Below are 23,325 nucleotides of genomic sequence, written 5' to 3'. Positions count from 1 at the left end.
CAATATTGAAAGACTGAAGAAAAGATACTCAGGGTAAGTGTTTGTGCAGAAAACCCAGGATTGAAATGCAGGAGCAGTGCTGAACACAGAGATAATAAATGGACCAGAGAGTGTACTGTCATTGTTACTAAGTAGTTATTATTGCTATATGATGAAAGTTTTCCAGATTTATAGCCCAAAAAGAAGTATAATCTTCCAAGCTAAAATGGGCTGGTTTTTGCTGTTTGTTGTAGGTTGATCATTTTCAATATTATGAACCAGGTATGCAAATTCACAAATTTAAAATACATGAAAGCTCTGTACAAAAAGACAAGCTCCTTGTCTGAAAAAGAGCTGAACTGGGTGTGGTGGCACACACCTGTAACCCTAGCACTTAGGAGGCTGAGGCAGGGATTGCAGAAAATTAGGGGCCAGCCTGGACTATATAATGAGTCCAAGGCCAGCCTGAACTACAAAGCAAGACTCTGTCTTAAGAGAGAGAGAGAGACAGAGACAGAGACAGAGACAGAGACAGAGACACAGAGACAGAGAGAGAGACAGAGACAGAGAGACAGAGAAAGTTAGCTGAAAAACAAAGATGAACAGAAACAACAATCTCTACACCAAAATTGATGATATTCCTTCCTAACCCCCTCTGATATTTAACGTCATGATTCTATGGGCTTGGGGAGCACCCCCACTTACACAATCACAGAGTAGGCAATAGCTTCCTGTGTGATCTGCAAAGGACTCCACTCTGCCACTTACGTCACCCAAGTCCTGAGCAGAGCAGGAAAATGGACATCGCTTTGCAGATTTGGCTCTAGCAGACTGGCATGCAAGGGCAGCTCAGCAGTGTGGAAGTCCAGTCCCTGCTCTGCATGTCCAATCTAGGACCTCTTGACATTTTCTCACTAAGACAGAAGACAGAATCTTATTAATCTCAAGTACACCCACTTGAGTATTCACTCAAGTAAAATCATAGGTCAAGAAGGAATTAAGACACTGTTTTGTAGGAACATTATATCAAAATCCCCTGATTTTATATTTTAATTACCCTGAAACTAAAAGTATTGGTACTTACTTCACAAGCTCACCAAGAGAATTAAAAAATCATGTAGATAAAAGATTCAGTCTGAGTATTCCATGAAGTCGGCCTCAGTTTTGTTTGTATCACCCCATGTACTAGAATTAGGCAATTTTTTACTATATTATTATTATTATTATTATTATTATTATATATTAATTGTACACATTAATGTGTTTTGATATAACTTTACATGCTTGCATACATCATGCTTTGGTCAGATCCATTTTGCCTTCTACTTTCTTTCCTCCTCTAACCTGTATCCTTTTTAGAAGTCAAACATCACTTAGAGGTCTATCATAGACCAGACACAAGAGGTTTGATACAGTCCAGCATGATCTGCATCACGTTCAGTCCAGCAAAGGCTCAGATCAGCCCTCAGAGGGCCTCAGGGAATAGCTTACCTAGTTTGAAATTTCCATTATTAGAGTCATTCTTTAGAACTAATACAGATGTCTGAGTGAGGACCAAATATTCTCTGTGTCTCTGTCTCTCTCTGTCTCTCTGTCTCTCTGTCTCTCTGTCTCTGTCTCTGTCTCTCTCTCTCTCTCTCTGTTTCTCTCTCTCTCTCTCTCTCTCTCTCTCTCTCTCTCTCACCCATTTGCCAGCAATAGATTTGTAGCAAAAATGACAAAATTGTACTGATTAAACCTGAAAATCTATTTTCTCTGATCATTGGTGGCCCTTGATGACATTGCTAACGTTTATTTTTAACTTGTTCTAAGAATCTTAGAAACTGCTTCATTAGCGGGGGACCAGCAAAATTCTTAGTTTGCTGTGCCTAAATCTGCACCTAAATCCACAGCATGTTCCATCTCACTTCTCTCCCCTTCCTCTTTGAACTCAGAATGCTCCCCTTCTTACCTCCAGATTATTGTTTTCTTTCTGAGCAGAAAGCAAGGAATAGGGAACCACAGGATGGAGGAAGGGGGAAAGAAAAAAAGCTCATAAGGGAAACTTGTAATGATTTAGGATGAAATCAAACTGGCAAAGTGGTTTAAGAATGCTTTTAACAAGCTTAATGAATTGCCACTCAAAAAAATGTTACAAAGTTAATATTTTTATTGTTTGAAACAAAAACTGAAAAACACTGGAGGAGCTTGAGGAACATAGGGTAGATGTTTTTGGAAAAAAGGTCTCTATCAGCAGCCTGTATCCTTCCTCCGTCATAGAAGTTACCTGTTTTACCTCTCCATAAAGACCTTACCATGTGAAGAGTATTAATAGGGTAGATTTTTGAACTCATACTAAAACTTAAAAATATGTTAGCTTGGTACAGTGGTATACACCTGTAACTCCAGCACTTCAGAAGCTGAGTCAGGAGAATAGCCAAAAATTCAAGAGCGATCTGAGATACCTAGTGACTTCAAGGACCAGTCTGAACTATGTAGCAAGACCCTGTCTCAAGAAAAATGTTAACCTGGTCAGAATTTTAGGAGTACAAATTGCATTCACAATAAGTTCAGTCCAATACTTGTGACTTATTTTTTTTTTAATAAGACCCTAGCCTGGTATTGAAGAGATGTTCCTTAAATCAACAAATAATCTGAAAGGGCAAAACCTAAGCCATGCCTACATGTTTTGAGGACACTCAGGCTCTTTGGTGAATGAGGGATAAAATGAAGACCCGCTCACTTCTAAACAACTCTGCATGAGCAAATGCAAGATGTATCCTGTTTTAGAAAGGAAATCACACCTCTCCCCAAGCTGTAAGAGAGAAAGCAGACTTCAGACAAACTGTGAGACCCCAGGCTGCAGGAATGAAACCTACTATTTTCTCCTGATAGTAACAGCAGCCACAGTTTGTGAGCTGTGGGGACTATTGAGTAACACCTACCATCAAAGCCATGTGCCCTTCATGATCAGAAACAGTCTTCTCTGGAAGAAAAAAAGAAGAAAGTCTTATTAGAACTTCAACCCTATCCCATTTCCAGATGCAATCCACAATTACAATTCTCTCATCAGCCAGCCCCCCAGGCCAAAACTCTTAACTTTACCCCATCAGTACCTTTTTCTCAAGCCAAAGAAAACTTATTCAACAATAAGTAATGCCAATATTTTAAAGAAACTTTAAACACCATGCATTTTTACAGATGTTTTACATTTATACTTGCATGCAAAGCAATAGAAAATACTAGTTTCAGTAGGCAAAAAGTATACTGTTTTCTGCATACGTGAAGAATCTCAAAAGATAAGATGATGATCCAAAATTTTGGCCTGCAAAGATTAACCACAGGAAACCAAGGGCTACAGTGCCAACGTTAAAGAAAATAACTATCCATGATACTTATTAAAGATGGTGAGTGGCCTGGCACGGAAGGGCAGCCTATCATCATACCCCTTGGGAGACTGAGGCAGGAGGATCATGAGTTTGAGGACCATCTGAGGCTCTATCTCAAACAACAACAAAAGATGGTAATGAAGGCCTTGATCCATTGGACCCATGGTGGTAGATATAGATACTAAAATGCATTCATATAGTGGGGAAAATAGATTAGAATAGACTCCAATTCAAACAAAGATAAATAGGGATTTATATCTGAAGAGCAGAAAATGGGACTATGAAAGCAAAATTCCTAAGAGGAAACAAGAAAAATAATGAGGTTTCTGGATAAATCAATTTGATAGGATTATCACAGCAGGTTGCTCAGGGTTATAAAATATTATAGAGGTAGTCAGACACAAAGGATGGAGGATTTTCTCTAAACTTAACAGGATTGTTGCTGGTAGAAGATTCTACAAAAACAAAGGAAGAAAACCAAGGTCAGGTATAGTCAAGCAGAGGACTCACCAGAGTCTGACCAAGGTTTTGCTGAAAGAGGATCTTCGCTCAAAGGTAACATAGTAAATACTTGTTGTTTAAACAAATGGACATCCTCCTCCAAACCCTGAGGATTTGATTGGGCAGCTTCCATCACTGTCATTGGTTAAATTCTCTCCCTTTCCACTTTGTCCTATATTTTATCCAATTATTTCCCACACAGAACCCTTTTGATAACTTGTGCTATTTTCTTATAATTGAGAAAAAGAAGATTGGGAGAGAAAATTCAAGGCCATGGCTCAATCCAAAGGTAGAGGAGGAAATTTCAGTAAGAATCTCAGCCACAAATCCACGTTCCTCTGCCACAACAATGGTTCTGAAAGGGCTGGGTGGTGACTTCAGTCACATCCCACACAGTCCTGCATATTACCCACACTATCTCAAGATCCCACGTTCTCAAGAATGGAAATCTGAGTGAACAGGAACAGTGACAAATGAATCAGAGGATATATAAATTCTTAAATGTCCAAGAACCTCAAGAAAGAAAATATTTAAAATCAATGGAACATTTAGCACACTAACCATATGGATATCTTCTACTGAATACCTCTTAGAGCCAAGCTGGAGAATATTGATGCATGGATTGGAAAAAGAAATCCATCAGCTAATTTTAGGAAGAATCTAAGCACCATAAATTTACAAGCATTCCTTAACGATTAAGAAAAAGAAAAACATGCAAAAGAAATATGTTAAGTAGATGTTTTTCAGTCCTCTAAGTTTTTTGCTATAAAGTTTGTTTCCACTTGTAACTATCCAAATAGCCTTTTAAAATTTTTGATGACAGGAATGTTGTCCTCAATTTCTGTTTTTGTTTTTGAGTTTTTGGTATTTCTGCATAGCCACTAATATAGTTAGTGCCTCCTAAATTTTTCTGAGCAATTTCTGTAAAACTTAACTGAGTTATCTTTAAACGTACAAGATCATTCCACATTTATGTACTTATTCAATAAATATTCATTCCGTATTTGCAGTACCCAAGTCACTGAATGAGAAACCATGAAGTATGTGAGCGAAGGATATGGTCTCCGTTAATATTAGAAGAGAAATATACCAATCACCAACCATCCTGGAAAAGCAGAATCCATCTGCCTTTCAAGGGGAATTTAATACAGTATGTGGGGGAGGAAAGAATAGAAAGCCCATAAGGGAACAGTGACATGATTCAGACTAAGTAATGGTAGATACCATTCTCATCCACAGGCAAGAAAAACAAGATTGCGTTCCAAGAACCCAAGGGTTGGGGCCACCTGCAGAGACCATAACGGGTTGGGAGTTAGAACCCTAGAGGTTGTAACTTTCCTAGAGACACCTCCTGAGGCAGAGGGCATGGGAAAAGGACCCCAAGTCTTCATATCAGTGTTTCACATTGATGTCACCACCCATCAGCACAGCTGACACAAAGGTGTGGGCAACACCACCACAGGCCAGCACTTGTGACACAGAGAACATGGAAAAGCATGGCTCCAAGTAGGCAGACTGCTGCTTTGAGATTTGAATTATAGTCAGACAAATGCTCAATAAAACATTACAATAATTGTCTTAACAGAATTACAGTCAAAATTTGAAAACTTAAAGAGATACTAATTTCATTTAGAATCACTGATATATTATTTTTTAAAAGGCAGCACTCTGAAAATGTGAGGGGAAGGAACAGAACTTTGAAAGCTACAGAGGTATAAAAAGGAGTCTACTTGAAAACTCCTAAAAGATGTATAAATACTCTGTAATCAACTGTTGAAACCATAACGGAGATTTTTTTCCCCTGAAAGATGAGTGTCACTAAAGATTTGGGAGCAAGGAAGTAGCAAAAAATCAGAATTTCACTTTAAGGATTAGTGTAACAACCCTATGTAAAATCCATGGCAAATGGAGAACTCAGGTGAAGGATAAAGTCTTGAACCAAGAGGGTGATCACGAGACCGTGGGGCTTCTTTAAATGGTCAGATGTCTTGAGGTTCTTGTCAACTGAACTAGAAGTGTGTGAGTCCTCTGGGAGCTCAGAAAGTGCTGTGATCATGCATACTCTGGTGGCACCATCTGCAAAGTGATAAAACTTGGTAGCCTAAATGTAGTTAAAATTAGGTATATAGAAAAAATGTTTCAGCAATGCCTCAAGCATAGAGGAAAAGAAGTTTGAGAATAAGAGTAGTAGGAGAAAAGGAGGAAACTGAGGATACCACATTCCAGTACAGTTTTCAAAATAAATGATTGAGCTGCCATGTAAAATACACCTAAAAATCTAAGAAGAATGAATACTGAAAAGTGCAATTTTTAATTGGCACAATGCCTAGAATATTTGTAATTTTGGAGAAAACTTCAAATTCCAGAAGGAAATTCAAAATCCAAAGGTTTATGTTGAAGACACACAAGTATCAGATAGATAGATAGATAGATAGATAGATAGATAGATAGATAGATAGACAGATAAGCTTCTGCCTTTAAAGTTTTCCGGCTCCTTCATACTTTCAATCTAAAAGGCAGTTTGTTTGGTATTTTTGAGTCTTCTCTTCAAATTAAAAGAAGCCAAAAGTTTCTGCACCTAGAAAAATAGGAAATATAAAGCAAATTCTGTACTCTCATTGTTCCCAAAAGAGGACCATGTTGTGTCCCAGTGTCCACCACAAATTCAGTCATCTACAATCCAGGAAAATGGGGTTACACCATTTTCCATTATTACCATTTGGCTGCGTAGAGTCTTGCCCATGCCATGTATTTATAGGAAACTGCATGTGTGACAAGACTAACAGTTAAAAAATAATTGGTCCCTAACTTCTATAGTCAAATACTTTCAGGAAAATTTGGTGAGAGTCTTATAACACACTTGATTAACATGGCATCAGTATTTTGTCCTAGAAATCCTATAGAAAGTACTAAACAGAAATAATGTAGGATAGACTGTTTAGAATAGCACACTATGGACTCATATATTTGCCTCTGCAGAAATTCAACCATTATAGAAAAGATATTATTTACAGTACCAAGTTTAAACCTCTTAAGCTGTAATTCAAAACCATGTCTCATCTGGTAACAGCTTTCTTTTCCAGCATTATCTTTCTGTAACCATTCAGTCAATATTCAAATTCAAATATGCAACAAACAGGTCCTCACTCTATTCCAGGCATTGTGCCAATCTTTACTCTCAACATCTACTGCTAGATCTCCTCCATTTAAACATTGCTTTTATGATACCTTAGAGACCAGGCTCTCTTGTCAGGGAGGACTTCACACAAATCCTCAATGCAACGCAGCATATTGGTGAAGAGGAGCAGGGCTTTGCAACATAACTCCTTGAGATTTAAATACAGCTTGACCAGACACTAGCTATGTGACCTCACCTCAGCAATCTGCTGTCTTCCTTACACCACTGCTGAGATGGGTAAACATATATAGCAAGCATCTAGAAGAGCATATAAAGTGGCTTAAGACTGCAGTAAGAATTGGTTAAATGTCCAAAAACTGTTTAATAGTAATAGCGGTCATATTTTAATGCCCAGTCAAAGGTCCTCTCCATCACAATACCCATGCTCATGATGACTCAGTTTCACATGGTTCTTAAGATACGTGGCCTTGCGTATATCTTAGATCTAATAAATTCCCCTTGGAAGCAGACTGTTACAAGATTTTCATATTTCCCAAGTGCAAATGGGCATATACCTGGCCATATCTAATGGTTGACAGTACTCTATACATATGTGTGTGTTTAAATTAATTGAGGGGACCCCCAAGGACAATTGTATGGGGAGTGGCCAAGCATAATCTTTTCATCACCAGGAAGCTCCAAAGTTTCTGGTCGTGGGCCAAGGATTTAGCTCACTGGCACAAGCACCTGCCTGGCAAGTGCATGGTTCTGAGTTTGATCTCCCATACAAAAAAAAAAAAAAAAAAAAAAAAGTTTCTGGTCACTAAAATGGGAAGAATGAGGGCTTCAAAGTGATTCGGCTTCTTAAGTCTGAGTCAGCTTAGGTCCATTCTTGTTAATGGGTGGGGAGGTGAATAATTCATAATTTCACCAGTTGTTCCCCCCAGAACACCCTAGACAGTCACGCTTGCAAACTTTGCTTTGTTAACAGCAGCCTCCCTGGGAACCAAGCCAGGACCCTACATCCCTGAATTTAAGCCTTGGGCGTGTTGCTGGGATCCACTGGGGCTGGCTTGTTTCTGAGAAGGAGCCATTCTCTGGTGATGTGATCATGCAAAGATGGACCTTCGCTGCCTCAGAGATGATCAGCTAAGACTGTCTGGAGCAAATACCCAGGGGATACAAATGTGGCTGCCCTCTAGACAGTTGTGTCGCAAGCCAAAGGACAATGACATGCTGGAAATAGCACATAGAATCTGTGATAGTGCTGGGAAATGGCTTTAGTCTACAAGCTGGAACACATGCCTGCCACCCCTCACTCTGAGGAACCAGTGCCCATGAAAGATAAGTTTCCCAGTATGACTAACTTTCTGACTATCCCTGTCTCTTCCCTCGTGCTGACAGGAAATGAAGTGTCCATTGAAAGTGCAAAGCTGCTCTCTGGTGTGTTCTGCTGCTCTGAGATGCGTCTTCCCTGGACAAGTCTTCTGGAAAGGATGCCACCCTCGCTTCAGTGGGCTCTCCATTGTCTTCAGCCCCTTCTCCAGCCAACACCAGGATGACCTCGCTACACCTCCATTCATTCTGATGTTTGCTCCAGCTGTAATGCTGGGCGATGTCAGTGAAAATGCAGAATTTAGGGAAGTGCGTACTTTGCTTTTATAAATTAAACTGTTGCAAGTTTAGCCTTGCAACATCATCACATTCACTCAGTTTTATGTTTATTTGTCACCATTTCCTAAGTTACGTTCTACAGGACAGTAGTTTTGGGAATTATTAGTGGGAAAACCCTGAAGAAAAGGATTCAAAGTCAAGCAGGTTTGGGAAACCTGATCACATGCTTCCTTGAACTGGGGAGAAAGGAAGAGTGACAGCCACAGTGGAGAGATTGCAGCAGCCCGTGGTTCATCAGTAGAAGGGGGTGTTACTCGTGAAGTTCACTACCAATAAAATACTTCAAGAGACATGGAAATAACATTGCTTGCTGGCACCTTTGCTTAGGAGAGTTGTACGAACAGTCCTTAAAGTCTCTATATTAAAATGCATTTTCAATGCCAGCTGAAATAAGTCTAAAAAATCACAATATTCTCTTAGCAACAAATTTTCCAGGAAAATTTCAAGAGTGAGGATGGATATCTCTAAAAGATAATATTGAAGGGAAGTTCAAAATTGACTGCAAAAGTCTTACAAAGAGCAGCACCAAAGACAGAAATGGGTAATTCAAAACCATTACCCTCTTTCTTATTGTCCTAAAATGAAATTTGATAATCAAGAAGTCACTTATTGAACCCAGGATTGGAGAATGTTCCTTCTGGGATTTCAGATAGAGCTGCGCCTAGAAGTTCCCTTCAACAGGGCAACAGACTTAAGGGATAAAGAACTCATTATCCAACGAAAGTGCTGACTCTTCTGATGCTATTGGAACACACAACTTTCCTGCTCCCTCTTTAATTATCAATTTAATGAAAACCCAGTAATCAGCCGAAGTTTTCTGCTCGGGCAAGCCCAGATGCATCAAGGTGCAGAAGGAGACAACGTTTCCCCAAAGCAAATGTTGCTGCAGCACTCTGCTTCTTGGTCATATCTAAGCAGGAGATGAACAAGATTCACCTCAAAGTTTCAGTTTTCCTGGGACCTGTGAGACTTCAGAAAAGGCAGGCAGAGATTCTTTGGGTCATATTGGAGTTGTTGAGGGGACTGTGGCTGTAGTACCTGGGGACCCAGAGAATGGGCTGAGAGGGACTAACCACAGGCCAGCTGCAACAAATAATTTTTCTTCAATTCTCAGTGCTTCTTCTATTTCCTTAACTTTAAAACGAGGAGATGCTTATGATGATCTCAGAGACTTTTCTTGCTACGTGTCTAAATCACTAGACTATGGTTCTAAGTAAACTGGAATCACTTCTTTCTTGTTTTCCACAGTGACTCTAGCACTAAATATATTTCTCCAGAATATTACAGATGCCATATGGGAATATATTTAATGCATAAACTCACAAATAAAATGCTAGATTCAATCCAACATATGCAACTTGTTTTTGAATTCAGGACTAATGAGTCTTTTCCCTTATTTTTGTCTCAAGTTCCAAGATGATAACCCAGGCCATTCCCTTATCAGACTTACTCAGAGACAAATCCTCTCACAAAGACATTTAGAAAAGACACGGATAATCCAAAACGTCAGGTGTATCCTCTCAGGATGAGAGACCTCACAATGTGGAAAAGAGCATCAACATAAACAGTGATGGCCTATGTTTAGAGGTCAAAATATGAAAAATTATTGCAAAAAACGAAGACCTTGTTCCACAGTTCTTGCTGAGATAAAAATAGCAAGGAAAGGGGCTGGGGATTTAGCTCAGCGGCATAAGCACCTGCCTTGCAAGCAGGCAGTCGTGAGTTCGATCCCTGGTACCGATAAAAAAGGAAAAAGACAAAAAAAAAAATAGCAAGGAAAATTGAAAAGTTCAGGCATTGTTTCTCTATCATAGGTCACCCTTCCAGCTCTTTCCCAAATCCAACAATGTACTCATCATTGACTGTATTTGCATGTTGAAGTCTTTCATCCCATATTGTGCAATGAAAGGCATATGTTAAAGGAATTTCCAGCAATAGAAAACAGATGGGGAGAGCTTTAGCAGCACAGCTGGGTGGAAGGCAAGGAAGTCTTCACATCTCCACCCTTCACTACACCAAAAACTCATGTTAACCTGAAACTGTCCGTAGTAACAAAATTTCTTGTGTCCAGCGCTCTGGGGACTGGTGTGGAACAAGAGATCTGCTGTAATTGTTTATATCTAAAACATCACCCTAAAGTTTCATGTATTTGGAAGGTGATGGAATCATGGAGCACTGTACTCATTTATGGGTTCATCCATTGATGAGTTCAGTAGTCCTCGTGAGAGTAGGAGGAAGGTCCTGGTCAGAAGAGGCAGGTCACTGGTGGCATGACCTGAAAGAGTGTTTTTTGTCCCCACCTCTCCCCTTGTATCTCTGATTCCTGGCTGCCATGATGTGAGCAACTTTGTTTCACCAGGTCCTAATACCACATCATTTGTGTATTGGAGCTGGTAAGCCATAGGCTAAACCTACTAAAACTTAGGGCCAAATTATACTTCTCCTTTAAGTTGAAATGTCTGGTATTTTGTCTAGTGATGAGAAAACTGAACTAATACATTCAAATAAAACATGTAGTTTAACAGACCACTATGGTTCCATTTTTGCTTTGCTCTGCTCTGCTCTGCTCTGCTCTGTTTTGATTTGCTCTGCTTTTTGTTCCATGCTATGGAACACTCTGACTGAGCCTTCTTCCTATCCTGGAACCACTGCACCATTACCCAGAACAATCCCAGTCCCCTCAGAAGGAGTCATGGGTTACTTTCCTCCTAACCTTCCCTTCCAGGCAACTTCAGTTTCCATGATTTTTGGTCTACCTTGTCCTTTAGGTTTAACACCAATCTGATATTATGGCTCTGGTTTTTAGAATGAGATCCAAGATCTGCGGGCTTATCTATAATTGGAAAAGTGAAAGAACATTTTATATTGTACCATAATCATAATATTGGAGATGCACCAACAAGATAGACAATGAGGCAATTTGAAACATTAAGTCCAGGTACAGAATACAAAATCATTACCCAAGGATAAGGACAAGAACAGGAGGAAGTTACCAGGAGTAAGATTTAGAATTTGAGTGTGATTTATACACAACAATGGCAATAACATGAAAAAGAACAAATCATAAAAGGACATTATTTGTGATGAGGCTGGGTACTAATACTAGTGAACTACACAATAGGAGAAAAATCTCTAATGGTAATATTAAATCTATTGCCAAAATGTACATGCTTCAACTCATGGCCTCTTCCTAAGCAAAAGCAGAAGTTATGTACATATTAATGTGATCAAACACAATCATTTTTATTAAATGACAACAGTAAACTAAATTACTTAGTTCTCTTAACTGTGACTGTCAAATTGTAGTTGTCTAAAATAATAAAAGCATTATAGAGAAACTTTGACATTATTTAATTTATCTAATACCCAACCTCATGATCATATCTCCTAACACTATATTAAACATTTCTCATTGTGTGAACCACTATTATTTAATTACTTAACATTATATCAATATTTTGAAATAAAAATCTAACATTATTTGAGAATTTTTGAATGTTTTACAATTTTAACTAGTATGAGCCATACAATGTAGTATTTAAGAAAATGACAGTATTGTAAGATGAATCTGAATATACACATCACTTTAAAAATGTGTGAACTTGTGCTGTGAGAGATTATTTAAAACAAGCATGCATAAAATATAATACTCATAAGTACATAATTGCTACCTTGACATGCCAGTCTTCATCCAGTATAAGGTCTGAAGCTCCTGGTATCTAATAGTGGAGCAAATTTTCAGATTATCCAGAAACCATCTAATCATGAAATGTAGATATCATCTCTTCTTATAAAGATTATTTTTTAAAAGTGCATGCACTTGGAGATAAAAATAATGAAAGAATAAATGTATAGCTAAGATATCAGATTGTGGAGTATTAAGGGGAAAAAAATGTTTAAACCACTTAACCTATTCTGATCCAAACACATGGACACCAATTTCTATTTCAGAAAGCTTTAGTCTACCTTGAAGCTCTTTAAATTTACACAAAGTTAAGCAGCATGTTTAAAAGAATTAGAATACTGTATCTTAAAGCTTCTATGTTTTTCTTTTTCTTTCCAGCTCTACTTATTATACTAATTAATGATTTCATTTCTTGCTTGTTGAACCTTGACTTGTGCCTTGCACAAGTTGAAAATATATATTCATTTGTTCTCAGGCAATTTGAAGACCAACCTCTGCTCTAATCGTTTGCTATTATTTCCCATTTTACACACAATATAAATGAAGTTCAGAGAAGTTAAATAAGAGGCTCAAGGTCACAAAACAAATAAAATATTTCAGTCAACAGCAAACAAGTGCAATATTACCTTTGCAGGACATCAGAATGTAGCATCTTCTGTATCCACTAACTACTTTTCTTATAAACAGAATTTCAGTCATTAGTTCTTTAAACAAAACCAGCAATCCATTAATTTTCCTATTGCATAGGATATTCAGTAAGAGACCTAGAAGGTAAATAACTAAAATGTCACTACAAACAATAAAAAAATCTAACTGGTGGTGGTGCTAATAACAACAGCAGAAAGAATTAGAGAAAACTGAGAGCTAGTGTTTCCTTAGATGTTCCACAAGTGACTTAGTGGAATCTCAGGCACTTGAGTCTTCCAAATAAAATAAGTAAATGTAAAATATAGATGTATATTCCCAAAGAATGGCAGCTAGAATAGCCCACTAGGCAGTGAGATCTCACAGGCTACACAGACACAGGAACAAATTATGTTCTCTAATGTGTTTCTCAATTTCAACAAGAGTACAAATTTAGGCATCTCCTCAGGACAACACCTCTGACTGACTACTTCAGGACAAGTGATTAGTTTATGACTGCCAAGTTCACCCCAATATAAATTAGAAGGTGTTTAGTATATTTGCCTTGAGGCAAACTCATACTTTCATAAGCAAACTCTAGGACCTGCATCTGCCAGGGTTTTCCCAGCTTCACCAGACTCCACATCTTTGGACATGGATCCAACACATCCACTCCATAAACAAAGACAATGTGCTGATGATTTTCTTAGTACTGTGCTCTACTGTGCAGCAAGGGATACCAGGAATGGGTCATGCCTTCACAGGCTTGGTTCCCTCTAGAAGGAAATTAGACACCATGGCCATGAAGTCACGTGTAACTTTATTGCAGATCTTCTCTGTGGCTTCTGGATCAGGAGGTCACTCCCAAGCCTCACAATGTCCTGGAGGTACTTGCTAGATTCTCAGATGTCTTTCAGTCACCCCTTCCATTTGTACTTGCTCCATCCCAGTAGACGCACAGTGTCTTAGTTTGTAGGATTCTTATTTCCAAATTGGTTAATCCCAAAAGTACAGTCCAGCTTTTTCCAAGGGGATAGAGAACATTCCATATATTTGCACATTTTTGAGAGAGAAATTGAAGAAGCAAAAAGATACAGAAAACTAGCTGGACATCTTTTCCTGCCTGCCAGTGATATGCCTGCCAGCCTACAAGTTACCGCATTCCGAGCCTCCAACGAGGCCACCTTGCAGACACCTGGCTCACTCATCCCCTGGATCTGACCTGGCATTGTCACACTTTTCTCTGCCTTCAGATAGCTATTCAAATATCATTTTTCAAAAAATGTCTCCCTGACCACCCTAACTAAAAGATTAAAACCTTCCCATCACCTTTTCTCCCTGCATCTTAATTTATCTTTACTTATCACCACCTGAAAAGAAAACTTTTTTCTTTCGCTTCTCCACCCACTAGCATATAAGCTTCCTGACAAGAACTTTATGTGCTTTTGTTTTCTGCTGATTTCCAGTTCCAGTCATTTAGAAAGCGCTTACCCAACATAAGCTGAGCTAAATCAAAGCAACACAAAATGCCTAAGACAGTCAAAGTTGTTTTTAAATCTAGAGACCTAGGCAAGGAGCTACGCATTTTTAAAAGCTGATTCTGCCTGCTAAAACTTTCAGATGTTATTTTCTTTCTATCCTGGCATCTTGTATCTTCCTCCTATCTCCTAGGGCATGTTTAGCCCACAGCCTTAGGAAAGATTTATATGGAGCTTATTAAGGACTAAGATTTGGACCTACGTACCTATCCAGGTTCAAGATCAGACTTGTATAAAAAACCACAGACAGACATAGAATGGCTGTTGACTCTATTGCAGAGTGAGTCTGGTCATAGCATAGAAATGGGAGGTTAACCCTTTACCTAGAGGGGCTGTGGGGAAAAACGAATCCTTTTCCATTGTTGATGGGAATGTAGACTGGTTCAACCACTGTAAAAATCAATGTGGAGGGCCAAAGTGTACAATAGATATTGTGAATTAGGAAGGAAATATTCAAATGGGAAGGGGAACTAGAGAAAGGGAGGAGTGTGTCCCTGAGAGGACAGTGCATGAAGCTATGGTCAGAGAAACTCCAGAGATCTCAGGAATTTGAATAAGTCAGGAACGGGGAATGTCTAAAGAATCCACAAACAGTGAACACAGCCACCCCAAGAGAGAGGCCATGAGAACTATAACCAGCGATGCCATAGGAGTGGAAGCACCCAATCCCTTTGGAGCTCACATCTTATCACAATTTACCCTTAGCACTAGATATGGAACTACAGGACTTAATGTTTGTCTACTGGGTTTTGGTCTTGCTTTGATCCAATTTTTTTCTATACTCATTTATTCCCTTTGAGAAAGAAAATGTTTACTCTGTGCTATTGTATATTGGAGTGTTTAACTTTCTTTTTTACTTTTACATGGGATTATAGCTAAGAGTTTGCCTTGTTTCTCAGAGGAGACTTTGAACTTGGACTTTTAGCAACACTGAAACTGATAAAACAGTAAAAGTGCTTTTTTGGCTTCCCAATGAGTTGTAAATGTACAGCAACTTTGGCAACTCTTAGAGATGGACCCAATGACTTTTGTAAAATGAAATGGACATGTATCTTTGGGGTCCAGTGGCAGAATGGTATGGTTTGAAACTAGCAGATCTCCCCAAAGTCTCATGTGTTCAGAGGTGTGGCTTTAGGCAGGAGCTTGGATCATGGGAGTGGTATATTCATCAGTGGATTCATTGATGAAGAGTTCAGAGCCAAATGTGATGTTGGAAAGTAGCATCTTTCAGGAGAGGCAAGTCCTTGGCGCTGTGTCCTAGAAAAGTGCATCTCCCTCCTGGCTCCTTCTTTCTCTCTCTGCTTCCTAACTGCCAGGGCAGCTACTCCTCCACTACCCTCAACTGCAACTTAATCCCAGTACCTTCTTTCCAGAGAATCCAACTAACATAGAACACCAAAGACATCATTTTGTTATCTTTTTATACATGCATAACAATTCATTGGGAAACCAAAAAAACACATTTGTTGTCAATCAGTCAAAGATCACTAAACACCTTATTTCTGAAAAGGAGTGTCTTTAATTCAGTAGAGAATGCAGATTAAAAGCACTGTTTTGGGAAGGCTAGAGCTTAAATGGGAGGAGAATGCTCACAGGTATTTTCCAAGGAACTCAACAGAACTGTTTGCAATAGATAAAAACTTCTAGGTGTTGAGGCAGACCACGCCTCAAAGATGACATTGCAGGTGACCTTCCATAGCTTCCAGGCTATGTGTACAAGTATGTCTAGCTCTCTCTCTCTCTCTCTCTCTCTCTCTCTCTCTCTCTCTCTCTGCCTTTCTGTATGTGTGTGTGTGTATGTAGCTTCCCATCTCTGTAAAAATATAATATGAATATTTCATATGCTACCCAAGAAACTATCTAACTAACTTCTGGAAGTCTCAACTTTATGTGTATAAACTTTATGTTTGTTAAATCTGAATTTTCCAGTAAGTTTCAGAGATTGGGTGAGAACCAAGCCTTAGCAGGGGTGCGCAAAGCAGGTCTGGCTGCCTCTCTGGAGACCCAAGTACCCTGTTCCACCAAGTCTAGCTGGGCTAATTTGGACGCATGTTCACAAGGACTTGCCTGTTTGATCTAAAGGTGACATCAAAGGACTAATGCTCTACCAGCCAATTCTCACTTTTATATTTGTTCTTTATTGCCATCATGTAAAAACAGAGGCTTACAGAATTCGTAAACTATAAATAAGATTATCATTCACTAATCTCTGTCAGGTGTGTATTATCAGAAGAAAGAGAAGTGTTGAATCAAGTGCTAAGCTTCATGGTCTTTAACACAGAGGGCAGAGACCCTTGGAATCACCTCCCCTGTGGATCCAGTCCCCACTGCACACTCAGTGACAATGCACATGCTGTCTCTCAGGGAGTCAGAAAGGTGCTATTGAAGCAAGACAGGCACTTAGTCTTTCTGTGCTTGAAGATCCATGGCACCCATCCACACGTCACCCTGGTTCTCTGATGAGCAATTCTGCACTCACATTGAGATAGTTCAGTCATGGGTGCTTTTGGCAATTATCCTACAGTCAAATGGGTAGATGAAAGCACTGGATAGCAGCCAGTTGCTTTGCAGACTTAATATAAACCACTCAAAAGAAAGTCTTAAAGGGAGGCAATTTTCTCCTCAGGGTAAATAGGGTCAAGTCCAGAGAAAAGCAGAGCTGTCTGTCCTGGGTCTTCACTGTCACCTGTGTGTCCATCTCACAAGTGAAGGCAGGTGGGAGCAGTGTGGGGTGGGTGACTGGCACTGGGGAACTCTGAGCTACAGGTGGACCCTAGAGGACACACTGATCGAAGGCTGTGATTCATCGCCAAACACACTATTGTAGAGAATCTGGATTTGTAGGATTTGATAACTTTAAATCAATTCCTTTAAGCCTAACAAGAGCAAATAGGTGCATGGACTTAAAATATCTACCTTGTTGTTTCTATAAATTTGTATGCAGTGTCTCAGTGTGATTCATAACCAACATCAGAAGCCCCAGTCAGGTTTTACATGTCCAGATTCCAAAGACAAAAGAAGATAGTCTTAAGGATTATGAAACCTCTCTAGCAGTCAGATCTTCCTTCAGGAAGGTCAATTTAGGCTGCTGTAGCCCTCTTCCCACTCCACAGGTGCTCTCCCAATATTTCCCCTACAGTCACCCTGCCCCAAGAGACACAAGCTGAGAAACCAGTCCCTTGCTGAACAGTTCTGAGAGTTACAAGAGATGACCATGACAAGTGGTGCCGGCAGACACTCATGAGGAAGAGGCAAGATGTTGGATAGATGACAAATTCCATGTTTGTGTGAAGAACTACTGTTATGACCTTCAAACCAAATTCAGAGATAAATGAGCTAAAACCAAATCCATGTTAGGGTTTGCACAAAGTCACAATGGCAGAGCCCCTGCTTGGACCTCGGTGTCCCAATCCCTGTTCTACTGTCACCTGGAAGCTGATGGAATCTGCCAATGATGTTAAGCTGAAAGGAATGATAGTGAGAACCAGCTGCTTTAAGGACCATAACACAGAGACTTTCAGTCCCTTTGTCTTTCTCTGTGGAGTCACTCTCCATGACTCAGGTCAAATTATTCTTGTGAAATTATTTCCCAGCACCAAGCTTGAGAGCATTCTACACAAAAAGCCAGCTCAGTGTACTGTCCTAACACACAAAGAAGAAGAGGAGAAAAACACATGAACAAAAACATGCTATGCCTAGCAACAACAGCAAAAGAGAAATCAAAACAATAATAAATTATTAGTTCTCATTTTTAGTTCAGCAAGCATTCACCAAGCACCTCAAATGCTCAAAGTGTTGTGCTAGGAGCAGTGTATTGGGTATGGAGAAGGAGGTGGAGGCACATGACACTGGAAATAAATTTATAAGACTCTAGCTTCCAGGAGGCCACCACCCCAGCGAGAGGCACAAATATTCTTCATAGTAACTAGTACAAACCATGATGTAGTAATCATGGTGTGGAAGTTGCTCAAATTGAGGCCAACAAGGTCAGAGTAACGAAGAGCTCACTTTCATTTCTTACCCTAACCAGGACATAAGAGGAAGTGAATTTTGGAACTAAACCACAACCATAAAGAAATGTGTAAATGGTGTGAGCATGGTAATTAGTTGCTGGTGTTTAATTTTCTTTTTGTTGTTGTTGGTTTTTTTGACTGTCCCACATAAAATTTTATGTCTTTGAGGTTTTGCATTCCTACCTCCAAATGCCATCTGTCAACCATATGCCTCTTGGGCTCATCAGCAGCCAACATCTAGCACGAGGCTGTGTGCTGGTGGCGGTAGAGACTGACGCCAGTATTCCAGGCTCGCCCTCCCTGTCCTGCCCACTCTGACCATTCTCCATGCCTAGTGCCAAGTGATTCCTGTCATTTGACAACAGGAGGTCCACAGAACTCTGGTTTTCTGAGGCTGAGCCAGAGACCACCCTGCATCACACAGAGAGCAAGCATGAGAAAGGGGAAGACTGACTACACCCCACTCCAACTTTCCTGTGGTTAACTCTTCTCTCACCCCCACACCCTGCAATGTTTAGGCAACTAAAAAAGCCTGCCACATTTGTCACTGTGACTTTTAATGATGCTGCCAACTTTGATGAAGACCATAAATCTGTCAAACTCTTTCTAGAAAATGCTGCCCATGCTCCATTGACGTTTGTCTCCAATTTGAGTTGTGTAAATATTAGGCATTTTTTCAAAGCTCACTCAGAGTTGTTGGAGTTTCCCATCAGCTACCTGTTCCAGTGCCAAGAATTCCAAGAATGCCAGAATCCTAAGCAATTTCTGCTTTTGGTCAAAGAACCTTGCTAACTGCAAGATGAAGAGCATTTAAGCAATGATTCCCATATTCATTTTCAAAATGTGAGTTTATGTAGCTTGTGATGAGTCTTCTGCTTTCTGTGATTGATTTCTTGCCCCGTGATCTCTTTGATGTACTTACTCACTCACCTGTGGGCTATAAAGGACTTGGCTGCTTAAAATCAGTGACTTCCTGAGAACCTAAATTTCTAGAGCCAATAATAGCTCAATCACTGGGGAGTGTCTGCTGAGATTCATCACAGCATTCCCATATGTTTTGGAAAGCTCAGTACTGGAAGAGATTTTTTTTCTTTTCATACCTAAGAGGGTAACTAGGATCTAATAAAAGAGTTGCTGTCTTCACCTACTGGCTGAGAATTTGAAAGAGGCCGTTAGGATCCTAAAGAGATTAGACCAAAAATTGGCCACCTGTTCCATGTCAAGGATGAGTGTAGTCAGGTGACCCAGGAGAGAAAAGATGAACACACTAGAAGTCTCTCAGGTTTGCCTCTGTTTCTGTTCTTTGTGAACAGTTTGACATCTTGGGGCCTAGCTCTAAGAACAACTCTGGGGCCACAGAGTTGCAGTTTCAAGAGAAAAAGCCAGAGAACCATTACAAGGTTCCCAATCTCCTACATCTGAAGGGCCAGCCCAGCACAACCAACAGGAGCCCCAGACTGTTCCATCTCTGCCTGGGCTTTTCATGGTTTTGATGGGTCCTAGATTTTAAGGGGTTGTATTTTCTTTCAGTTTCTTCAGTGTGTCCTATCTCCCTACCACTGATGTATTTATTCTTCTAGGTAATATTATTTATCAAGATAATACTCATTTATATCATCCATGTTTCAGGCACTGGGCTAGGCACCAAAGATAATGCTATTTCCTTTCTAGAACATATGTTCTAATAAAGAAACAAGCTGTAATCATACACTAGTTAATAATATAATAAAAAAATGATCACATATTAAGAAGAGTTGTTTCAGAAGTGTGGGTGCCATGGTTGAAGCACTGACTACTGTGAAGAATATGGGACCCATATTTGCTCTACATATGGGGAGAAACCATTTCTGGCTCTACTTAAAAATAGGAAAAGTGAAGTTCAGATCACGCAGTCCTTAAAGTCAAACCTGTGTCTGACTCCAAAATCCTCCACTGTTCCATTTCACCAACTCTTCTTTTGTTGCAGAGGAAAGAGGAAAGAGAGAAGACAAGACCAGTCCATGGAGCCTTAGAGCTGTGTGCTCAGCCTGACTCAGATGCTCAGCTTGAACACATTAACATGCAAAAGCACTTCCAGCTGCAAAAGAGGTGCTATACGTTGATGACACTACATCCTGGCATTAGAAAACACAAACCTTCTGTGGTGCTCCTGTATATTTTATTCCCTTTTCTATCCCAGATATCTATACCCATGGTTCCTATTCATTGAGTTAAAGAACAAGTTCCAACTCTGTGCCTTGTAACCTAACATCATCCTTCAAATCGCCAGATGGTGAGTGAAGGCCAGGAGTTCCTTTATTGGACTCGAGCCCTCTAGATACTGAAGGAAAGCAGAAACATCTTTTCTTCCAATACTGATGTTTTCTAAAATACATGGAGATGCTGTGGTAAATTGTGGCAGACAGTTTCCACTGACTGAAGTATTATTGGCTCTAAAAGCATGGATTCATGGAGATGTTGCTGGTTTTAAGCAACCAAATCCCTTATAGCCCACAGGTAAGGCAGTACCAAGATACCAAATCACTTGATACAAAACCTACCCAATTCTGTCTCTCCCTCTTACTAGTTATAAGGTCTTAAACCAGAAACCTAATTTCTTTAAGCCTCAAATTTCTTCCTGAGAAATAAATAGCTGTGTGGCTTACCTCACAAGAATCAAGACAAAAAGAAAACCTAAATGAGATCCCATGTTGAAAGGAATTAAGGCACAATAGTCTGTTTCAAAGGTTACATATGGCTTTTTAAATGTGTCTCATTAGAATTGTGAGCAAAATATGACTCATGGCAACTAGGGTGACTATTAGTTATGTCTCATGTTTCTAAGAAGATTATTGCTACACTGACATCCTCAAAGGTGAGGTTCCTTCAGTATACAGGAGATGAAAATTCTCCCACCATGGATAATGGCCACATGAAGATAATACAGAACCACAGAGGGCATTCTCTCTTTAATGTCCTACTTTCCATATAATTGGTGACCTATTGTTTAAACTATTAGTCCTCGTGCTTGCATAATAAGCACTATTTTCCGATAACTTGATAAATGAACACTCTGGCTGTGAAAGGATTAAAAAAGGAACAACAAGGAAAGTTGTCTTTAATAATCCCACTCTCTATGGACTGCGCAAGCAAGGTATTTACCCCACTGGAAGGGATAATGTTTACCCTTAAAATCAAAAGAATGATCGTTTACCATATGACGTATCGGGGGTAAACAGTGGTGGCAGAAGAGGGAGTAAAGTGTTAAAATACAAAGGCAGAGGAGAACTGGAATAACCTCCCTAACTCTTATCCTTGAGAGTTTCCAGGAGCCTGTCTGGATCCTGCAGCCTCAGGAAAAGCAAAGACCGTTTTTTGCCTTCACCTCTGGGCTGTTTTTTACTGCTGTTCATTAAGGAAATCTTTTCCATCAGTCTTATCATCTCTTTCTTGGCTCTTGGTCAGACTGAGTCAGACCTGGAACGTTTACTTTCACAAAGACTAACCAGTCTTTTGTCTAGACACATATGACTGCTACCAACAATCTGTGTACCAAGGTCAAGGAAGAGGCCAGTGGGTTCTTTTATGTGACTGAACAGTGTTGCCACACAACCAAGAGCACAGGAGACAGAATAAGTGGGAATGGGGTAGGCAGGATCTAGGAATAAATTGGTAGCACATAAAATTAGGTGAATAAAAGCATTCTGGACTCTCTTTGAGAAGTTGAAGAGGATAGTTCAGAATATTCCTGAAAGAGTTTACAAATCTAGATTGGAACTTGGTTTCAAATGTTCATTCTGTTGAACATACCTGGGACTCTTGAAACCAAGGCCCATACCACTTTTATTCTTCATCTTGACTTTCTCTTTCCCCTGACCAAATTTCATCCATGCTTCAAGGCTTATGCTGAAAGCACTTCCTCAGGAAAGATCTTCCCAGTGCTCAGAAGAGAAAGCAAGATAGGTCACCCCTGTACAATTTCATCACATTCTATCTACCTTGCCAGTATAGTTCTCATTAGCACTATAATTAAATGATGATGTATGCGTGGCTATTTGGAAAATGACTATCCATATTTATTAGTCATTGAGTATTTTGTAAATTATCTTATAATTGACCTAATTATAACTTTTAAGTAGCAATATTACAAAATAAAAATAATGTGTATAATTATTATTCAACTAATAATGTGGTCTTTCTGGCAGAATTTTAAACTCCTTGAGGGCAGGAACTATATATCACCTCCTGACACTGTCTGACATGGAATTGGAGAGTAAAATATGGACTAAGTGAATAAGTCAATGCAAGAGATCGACCTTAAGTGCTTCTGGAAACAAGGTAAAAACCAACCAGAGCATAGTTCTCACCAGTTCATATTGGACAGGCAACATCCCAATGTTTCAGCTGCCCCAAAACCTCAAGGGTAGAACTCTTTTTCTATACTGCTTGAATTCCTAACTATAGAGTTTTATTAATTCTTATTCCACTGCTACCATTATGAGCAAAATATGAAGAAAGTTGGAAGCCAGCTGGCTAGAATTATAGTGTATTTTTCACGCTCTATTGCATTCTCCACCTCTCAGTAAAGTCTCACTACTAAATGAGAGTAACTTTATAGGTTTGATTCTTAAGAGGTATCACTGGCCCTCTGAAGACCTACGTAATCTAAGGAATACATTTCACAAGTTCAGTCCCAATTGTAGTATCAAAGGCACAGAATAATCACCAGTAAGGATGAACAGATGCAGCAGTCCAGAGGTCTCAAAACATCTCCCTTTAAACATGTGATAGTGATAGGAAAGGAAAAAGTTAGGTTATCATTTACAGACCACATGATCCTCTGCAT

The 23,325-nt window shown here is 39.5% G+C and overlaps 1 long non-coding RNA gene across 1 annotated transcript in view; it reads right to left on the bottom strand.

Annotated features, from left to right (window-relative positions):
* Window positions 1–23,325, bottom strand: part of LOC106028832 (uncharacterized) — a 164,451-nt gene that overhangs the window by 77,351 nt on the left and 63,775 nt on the right. Inside the window, exons 3-4 of the long non-coding RNA XR_010048017.1 lie at window positions 2,904–2,944; window positions 685–893 (exon numbers count right to left, since the gene is read on the bottom strand). This is a non-coding gene — a long non-coding RNA (uncharacterized LOC106028832). The remainder of the gene's footprint in view (window positions 1–684; window positions 894–2,903; window positions 2,945–23,325) is intronic.

This window comes from Cavia porcellus, unplaced genomic scaffold (genome assembly GCF_034190915.1).
Source record: "Cavia porcellus strain 051 isolate PalLab524CR breed Dunkin Hartley unplaced genomic scaffold, mCavPor4.1 scaffold_6, whole genome shotgun sequence".
Classification (NCBI taxonomy): Eukaryota; Metazoa; Chordata; class Mammalia; order Rodentia; family Caviidae; genus Cavia; species Cavia porcellus.
This window is presented reverse-complemented; position numbering and strand designations above follow the sequence as displayed.